We start from the raw sequence: 9,350 nt of genomic DNA on the forward strand, positions 1-9,350 counted from the left end.
CAAATGTAAAATAGATAGCTAGTGGGAAGCAGCTGCATAGCACAGGGAGATCAGCTCGGTGCTTTGTGCCCACCTAGAGGGGTGGGATAGGGAGGGTGGGAGGGAGACCCAAGAGGGAGGATATATGGGGATATATGTATATGTATAGCTGATTCACTTTGTTATACAGCAGAAGCTAATACACCATTGTAAAGCAATTATACTCCAATAAAGATGTTTAAAAAAAAAATCAGCTTCTAGGGCTCACCTTTGATCTACCAAATTACCAACTCTGGGAGTGATGCCTTAGGAATCTGAATTTTTAATAATTCACTCTACTGCTATTTCTGTACACTAAATTTGAGAACTACTGTCTTGGACCAACAGAGAAGGTGCAGGCAGTTAGAAGGGAGTTAGAAGGGAGGAATGTGTTTCTTATAGTAGAAATGTCTTAGTATCTCCTTAAAAAATATATAAAAATGAGTCCTGCTATCTTGTACCTTGATGGTAGGGACAAGAGAAGATGCTGCAGGTACCACGTCAAGCCTTTGATATACTATCAGTAACTCCTTAAATGTTGTTTTAGATATGACACAGTTAAAATGTGATTAGCTTTTTTTTTTTTTTTTGTGATTAGCTTTTAAGATGATTCATTTCTCAGTATTCTTGAGTTAGTTGTAAGACTCTTTAATTAATAATAATAGTTTCATTAATAACAACTATCAGTGTCAGGCACTGTGATCAACATCTCATATGTATTATCTCATTTAGTCCTATCAACAATTCCAGAGTTAGTGACTGTGATTACTATTTTACATAGGAATTGTAAATAGAAATCAAGCCATAAAGTTGATGGAAATTTTAAAAACCAGCTCTGTATTAAACAATTTAAAGATATTGTCTCATATTAGCTACAGCAATTTCTCTGCATACCCTCCATCCAAACTTTAAAGATACATAAATACACACATGCACGCATGCATGCACGCACGCACACACAGAAGAGACAGGAAGAATTCCAACTGATTTAAAGAATATCTATTATCTACTGATAAATCTCTTATTTTTACAAGCTATATGAAGCCCAACATGAAATTGCCATTCAGTGATTGATGCCTATATATGACTAAAACATGATCTTCATTTTCATTTGGGTTTTATTTCAGGATAATGAGAACAGCACTAAAATATCCTAAATCCTCAATTTTCCACAAACCTATATTCTCCTCTTTCAACACACACTTGGAAACAGGCCATTTTATGGACTCATATCAGAGAAGAACATAAATTCTGAACTAGTAATTCTAGCCAAATAAATACACTCAAAGTTGCTACCAGAGATTTTGGCCAGTGCTTCTGCCATTGCTCTTCCTCCACAATTTGGCCTTCTTCAATCAAGCCAGAGAAATTTTTAGGACAAAAAGTTGGACAGTTTTAATTTTTCATCAGTTTGAACCCAGTTACTGCATAGGCAACTGTGCAATATGTGTGCAGAAGATGAGGCATTTTAAAATTTGACTTTCTTGCTTTGTTTTATACAGAGTGCTGTAACTACAGTAAATTTTTCAAGATGTTAAGTAAAAGGAAAGCAAAAACAAAATTATAGAAAAATATTTTTTGCAGCTCTGAGGCTATTTAGATTGTCCTTGTTATTTTAAATACATGGGAACAAAGTGAGAGCCGGGGCTGCTCAGAAGCTGTGGTCGAAGCCCTATAACAACAATGGAGCATCAGAGCCCTGGCTCTGTGACCTGATGAACTCTTCATTGTAGCTCTCAAGCTGGGAAACCACAGTGAAACCTGCCCCTGAAAGCAGTGGACCAGCCTGCCTCCATCCCTGTGATTTCAAAGCACTAATGCATCACCTACATGGGCGTCATCACAATGCAAGTCACACATTACCTACGATCCAAGATGACAAGAACCTCCAGCCATTGTTGGAGACAGACACTAGAACTGAGAATGGAATCTGCCTTCTGGGGTGTTGATGCCATCAGGATGTAACAAAATATATCACAGGCCAAGGGATAAGTGACAAGAAGTGTGTGTGTGTGCGTGTCTGTGTGTGTATTCAAAAATGTCTATGAAAATGGAATCCCACACTTTTCTGTACAGATAATGTTATTTGACGTGAGTTTATAATTTTACCACACAGAAACAAACTGCAACCCTTGGAGACTCTGCTTCCTTGTCATGTTTTGCCTGAGCATGTGCAGAGCCTTGCCTTTGCTCCAAACTGAAGAGCTACATTTATTTGTTATTAGCTGACAAGAAAGGTCAAGCACAAGTAGGTGTTGTAACTTTTCACTGTACAAACTCTTCAATGATTGTGAGACTAAGCGAATATGTCTTTGTGAATGGTAGAATCGGGTGGAAAAAATTAAGAGTAGCCATCAATTAAAGAATAAAGTGAAGGTGGGTTGTCCATCCTAATGAGTTTTCTGTTGCACATGCTTCTTCCCTGGGTTCCACAATGCTAAGCAATATTTTAGAAATGGATGCAATCACAAGCTTTTAAGTCTAAGTAGTGGGATTTTATAACTCACAACTTAGATCTCTTTTCATGTGTAAGCCATATTCTATATGCATATTAGGTATGCATTTTAATTTAAGATATATTTGTGCATAGACTGTGTATAAGATGCTTTTAAATGTTCTGTGAATAAGTTCCTTAGATTTTGTTTCACCTGAAGCATATGTAGAACACAGCTAAATAATTGAATTGTATCATAGACACTGTAATGCAATTGATATTTTAAATGTAAGCAGTAAAGATTGATCTATAATGATGTGTTGGGGGAAATTTATAGATACGTACATCATGGTGACTTTTTGTCCTACAATGGATTTCTTATTTCTATTTATGGAGAAACTGCAACTACTGCTTTTAATGTCTTTTTTAAGGTAGCTATTTACAAGCTAGAAAATATTCTGCATTTAATATTAGAATATGACTGTCAGGGAAGTCTAATTACTATTGTTCCTATTTGAGCCAGGTGTCTCTCAGTAAAGCTATAGAGTCTCTCAACAGAGAAATAAATTGAAACACTGCTTCTTAATTGTCATAAGAAACATGTCCACTTTGTTCCTATTAATACTTTAAGATATATAGACTATTACTAAAAAAAATAGAGGAATATAATGAAGTCATTATTTTCTGTATATGGGGTTTAACCTAATTTTCCAGGTTATGTAATTTATAAAGCACTGTGACGGAACTTCCAGGGGAGTGGAGAAAACTCGCTCCATCTCTTCAGAAGAGTTGTCACGCTATTGATGCACTTTTTTCCCCCTAATCTCCCTCGTCACTCCCTCTTTTACTCCTTCCCCTCCCTTCTCTCCTGCTCTCCTTTGTATCTTCCTTATTCCTTCCTTCCTCTCTCTAAGACAGGCACTAACTCATGTTAATTAGCGGGAAGTCAGAGCAGAGGGTACTAGTGCCCATCCCTTCTGCCAACATCAGTGTTGAATCCATCCTAAAGAGAGGGATGGATGAATTCGGCTGCTGAGCCTTAAATGGCCTGCTTTGCATTTGTATCCTCAGCTACTCAACATATATCTAACAATTTCATATGCCTCTTTATTTATCTGGTATCTCTTTTATTTAATTTTTAACATGACAAGCTACAATTCTTGTGTTTTTATTCTGCTGTAATTCTCTGTATTTCCTATTGTATATGATTGTTAAATAAATCATACTTGAGGGAAAATATCATGAACCATTTGGTGCCTGATGTAATTCAATTTGGTGGGGCATTGAAAAGTTGGCAAAATCAGGGAAAACCAGAAGTACACCATCTTGAAAGTTGATATGAGTTCAATCAGAAAGTGATTTTTGCTCTATGAAAGAAATGTTCACTGAGCATTTATTATTGCACCTATTATTTGCATACTCCTGGCTAGATGCATGGCAGATATAGGATTCTGGAAACCTGAATCTTTCCTCTAGAAATTTCCTATTTTATAAAGGAGATAATCTATACACATGAATAACTAAAATGCCACATGTGAAAGTAACCACGTGCAAGTAAAATGCACCTCCGGGTATTAAAGGAGGTAAAACCTGCCTCCATCTTCAGGGCTTCCAAGAAGACTTCTTGGAATGGGTGGCACATGAGTTGATGTTTCAGTAACAAATAATAAACAAAAGCTCATATTCATTGCCTATTTTCTATGTACAGGCTCCAGGTAAACACTTAACAAATATTATCCCTAATCCTCAATAATCCAGCAAAGTGGGTATCAATATGAGTAAGGAAACGAAGTCTCAGAGAAAGAGCCTTGTCTAAAGCCATGTGGGTCTCAAGCAGCAGATTCCAGACTGGAATTGGTCCTAGAATGCTGATACCAAAGACCTCTTTTTCTTTCTACTACACCTGTGTAGGATGGGACAGAAGCACAGTGGAAAGGACAGCTCTGTGAAGAAGGACAATGTGAATAAGGTAATACCAGAGAATAATAAAGAAGCAAAGAGTGTCAAGTCAAGGTGAAGACCTAGAGAGTTTTAATTAACTGAATTAAGAGTAATTGGCACAATATGTGTCACCTCTCAGGCTGTGTCTCTGTGATGCTAAAGCATCTGATGAAAATGTAGAAATTTATCTAGTCAGCAGATACATGACACTTAACTGAACTTTTTACTTTAAATGTGATTCCATGATAAGTTTTCACCTAATATCAAAAAGCTTTCAAAAGCCACATTTTAATTTTGAAAATAATTTAATTTTGTTTAATGTAGGTATAAAACACATATTTCCTTTGGAAGCTACGTTAAGCCTTGTATCTTCTGTTTAATTTGCTATCACAAAGTTTATCCATCCTTTAGTACAAGCCTTAAACTACAATGAAAACATACATTTTAGAGTCAAGAAACAAGCACCTAATGATGTCCCACGTTACATACATGCAATTTCTTTGGAGGGAATTCCAAATACTTAAGATACAAATCCCATGTATGGACCAACATGTATATTTAAAGCTCTTTTGGGGGCTATTTGTCCTTTAGTAACATTAATAAATTTCTAGGTTATTTCCTTACCAGTTGTGATGGTTGGAGAGCTTCCTTTGCATCTCAAGCTGATACCTTTTTATCTCTGATAATTAAAGATTCAATTATTTAGTTCTTATTACAGTCTTACTACTGCATTACATTATTTTCTGACATTATCGCTTTTACTCCCTGTAACTAACTGCTCTTTGAGGATTTGTTATCCCCATCTATAGATGAGAAACCATGGCAGAAGAAGGTAAATAATTTGTGTAAGATCACACAGCTATTAAGTTGAGGACCCTGGATTCGAAGTCGGAGTGTGGCTCCCCAAACCACTAGATAGACTGTCCCTGGCCACTATGGGAGGATCGGTCCTGTCTTCTCCACCCACTGTATCCATTATCTTCCTTTTCTAACCTTTATTCCATCCTATGCTTTATTCTCTATCCAGGCACTTGTCCCTAAAAACTACCACTCTGAGAGGACAGAATTTCCAGTGACCAACTGCAGGGGCAGGTGTGCTTTGGTAACCAATTAAATCATGTATTACGGCAGAAAAGGTGCCTTTGATTTCTGTGGATGGAGGAATTATTTCCCATGCTTAATATGTGACCTTAAAAGTTTGCTTTTCAGATAACCACTGGTGTTCAGTCTAGAACTTTGCTACTGAAAGTGTGGTCCCTACTTGGGAACGTCTTAGAAATGAAGAATCTCAGGCCCCATCCAGAATTTTGAACTGGAGTTGGCCTTTTAAGAAGATAACTGGTTGATTTCTATACATATCACTGTTCTATGCAATAATTAAATATTATGGAGATAATCTGAATCACCCACTAAGCACTTAGAGATTAGGTTTTTTCCTCTACACTAGACAAGAGCTCCAGAGTTCATGCTCTCAACGCTGTCCTACTCCCTCAAAACTAAACCAAACCAAACCCCAAGAAATTGCTGAACTGGACACAGTCTATGATTTCTCCAGTTGTTGAGAACCTTGCTATGGCATAGCACTTGGGTCAACTGAAAGTTAAGTTATATTGTTTCTATAAGTATTAAAGACCCATTTCCTTTTTTCTGCTCAAACAGCATTGCATGGTTTAGATCTTTACGATCCCACTTGTGTTCCACATTTGGCTTCTCTGCTTCTTGCTCTTTTCAATTTTTCTTTTCTGCATACTGTTATTATATTAAATATCCTTAATTCATTCTTTGGACCTATCACTCTTCTTCTCAAAAACAGTTTCTCCCTGTCTACACCAGGGGTCAGTAAACCTTTTCTATAAAGAATCAGGAAGTAGATACTTTAGGTTTTGCAGGCCACATTCCATCACACTCTCTCCTCTCCTTTTCGTCCACGTCCTTCTTCCTCTTCATTTTCTTCTTCTTTCCTCTCTTCCTTTTCTTTTTTTTAACAACTCTTTAAAAATGTAAAAGCCAAACATAAAAACAATGTAAAAGCCATTCTTAACTTGGGGGACGGGAGTGGCACACAAAACAGGCCATCTGGCAGATTTGGCCCCTGGGCCGACACCTGCTTCCTTTTCAGATCAAGGAGTTTGTACCCTAGCATGAAAGAGAGGTTGCTAGTGTAAGTGGCTGTCATCGCTAGGAGCTCTAGCTTCTCCAGGGCCTGTGTAACTACCCTGAGGATAAGGGAGATGATGACTTCCAGTACCCCTGTCCCCCATTCATGGCCCACAGAGCAGTTTAGCAAGGCTGACTACAGCACTGGTTCTCAACCTGTAGCAGGCATCAACATCACTTGGAGGGTCTGTTAAACTGCAGATGCTAAGCCCCACCTCTCAGAGATTCTGATGCGATAAGTCCGGGGTAGAGCCTGAAGCGATGCTGATGCTATTGGACTGGAGATCTCACTTTGAGAACCACAGGCCTACATGTGAGTAAGGTTTAAACCCTTTAGCATAATACTCAAAGCCCTTCACAGTCTAACCCCAGCTATCTTTTTTGCCATAGCTTTCGCTACACCGCTCACTACTCCTGGGTCTCTGCTCTGCCTCTGCACAGGACGCCTCCTCTGCGTGGGTCTTGCGGCTCCCTTTGCCATCTTTACCTGTCACTGTCCCCCCTTCCTCCAAGGACCTGAGCACATGCCAGCTCTCCCAGAAAGCCTCTTCACATCACTCTGGTCAGAACTCTCAGATCCTCTTTTCTGGACGAACGCATCTCATACCCCTCCATGCTGGAAACTTGCAGCTCCCCATGTCATATGTTTGCTGCTAGATTTTAAGGTAAAGAAGCGCTTAGCCTTACATATAGTAGGTATTCAGTAAATATTTGTTGAGTAAATGAATATGAATGAATAACTGAAGGCAGGAAGGAAAAGCTTATTCTTGTTTGTCCTAAATGTTTGATATATGATTGAGTTAATCCTTTCAGAGAACATCTCTAGTTAATTCAATCAAAATGAGACCCACTTTTCAAGCACTTCAGGTCTACATAATTCCAAGAAACCATTTATGTTTTTTCTCAGAGCAGACAAATGGGGAGTGCATCAATTCTTAATTAATTCTTAATAGCATGCTAAAAGCAAACCTGAATTATACGAGAAAAACATTGTCTCCCCATCTGTCTCATGTCTACCCTTGGGAGATGGGTCTGCTGGTGCAGAGATATATTAACTGTAACTAATCTTACCAACTTTGCTAAGGAGAAAAGCTCACATTTCCTGGTTGATTTCCTATAGCCTTGATGATTAATAATGGGGACCATACAAGCTTTGGAGCAACAGTGACCTCAATTGTCCTTGGTAGTTGGTAGTTGTTAAGCTTAACCTAACCTCTCACCACAAAGACTGATGGAATGATAAAATAATAATGAAGAATATTTGAAGGAACTAGACAGTACTTGACACATTGTTGGTTCTCAGTTAACATAAGTTCACAATATTATTTTATATTTTATATTTATATTTTATATTTATCCAGATGCTGTTATTTCTCGTTGAGTTCTTCTGTGGAAGACCTGAGGCAAGAAATATCTCACCCAAGGACTGAATTTGGCCCTTAGTTCAGTTTCAGACTTTGTCGGTAATGGTTTCTGTGATCTTGGACAAGCCTCAATTTTCTCACCTATGAAATGGAGATAGTAAGAGTACCTATTTTATAGGATTATTAGAACGATTAAATGAAATGGCCCATGTAAGGTGCTGAGAATATTGACTGACACATTGAAAAAACTGAAATAGTATGAACTATAAAAATAAGAATCTACCAGGAGCTCCACCTTCTTCCTTTAAAATTAACTCATGCTTATAGTTGCACGGTTTTGACTTCAGTAGCAATATCCTAGAAGTCCACGTAATGGGGAGGTTGTTCCATGTAAAGAGTAGTCCAGCTGTTTTATAACAGAGATCATATCATTGACTTCAGCATTTATGTCCTTGCTTTAGAAAGACAAAACTACATATAGATATATTGAAATACATGTCAATATATATGATATATAGAGAGAGACAGATAGCTATATTGATATATATCATATAGACATTCGATTTTAGGGAAATTTTTTAAATGCAGATATTAAAAAGAAAAATATTAGCATAAAGATAAAATAACAATAACTTCTAGACTTCCTGGATGACATGTTAAAACACATGATTAGACCATCCAGGTGCACTTAGAAGCAACAATAGCAGTTTCTCAAAAAAATAAATAAAACAACAACAACAAAAACTGCAGGCACACACCCCAGCAAACCCCAGCATTTCACAGAGTCCTTATTAGCAAAATAAAAAAGCCTTTCTTTGGCAGAAACAAAAACGGAGAGGAACTTTGATAATGTGGAAACTGTGTGAGAAGAGCAGATGCATCCACTATATGTGGTAAGTCAGATGCCATCTAGAAGCCAAGTGGGTCAACATTGAAACCATAATCTTCCAAGCCACCAGAGACAAGAGGGCTGCTAGAAATAACCCTGGTGCAAAAGACACATTCAGATGGAGATGACTTGGCAGCCGTGGGCAGGAACTTACTAAGAGCAAGTTGTGTGGCCAGGGATGGGGAGAGAGAAGGAGCTGGCCTCGCCTTTTCCTGGGGCTCTCTCCCTCTGGCTCCTTTCTCTTTCCATCTCCCCTGGCACCACAGCCCTTCACCTTTCCGTTGAGGTAGCCTCCCTTTCTTCCTTTCGTCTAGTTTGTTCTAGCTTTCCCACCTAGCTTTCCCTTAATAGAAAATAACATGGAAATGATAACTTAGGGAAGTATTTATTTTAAAAAGTTTTAATTCTCTGTGCTTAATAGCAAATGGGTTAAGTCTCTTCTCGCTCTTTAAAAAAAGTTTCCTTTTTTATTTCAGTGTGGTTACATTATATATATGTACATATATATTTGTACACATACGTATTTTATATACATACATATAGAATC

At 37.8% G+C, this 9,350-nt stretch overlaps 1 protein-coding gene across 3 annotated transcripts in view; it reads left to right on the forward strand.

Moving 5' to 3' along the window:
- Positions 1-3,698, forward strand: part of PDE1A (phosphodiesterase 1A) — a 349,907-nt gene extending 346,209 nt beyond the window's left edge. For all 3 annotated transcript variants that reach the window (XM_060016484.1, XM_060016483.1, XM_060016482.1), the window contains one exon: positions 1,146-3,698. The gene's annotated coding sequence lies outside the window, so the exon portion shown is untranslated. The remainder of the gene's footprint in view (positions 1-1,145) is intronic.
- Positions 3,699-9,350: the final 5,652 nt, after the last annotated feature.

This window comes from Delphinus delphis, chromosome 7 (genome assembly GCF_949987515.2).
Source record: "Delphinus delphis chromosome 7, mDelDel1.2, whole genome shotgun sequence".
Lineage (NCBI taxonomy): Eukaryota > Metazoa > Chordata > Mammalia > Artiodactyla > Delphinidae > Delphinus > Delphinus delphis.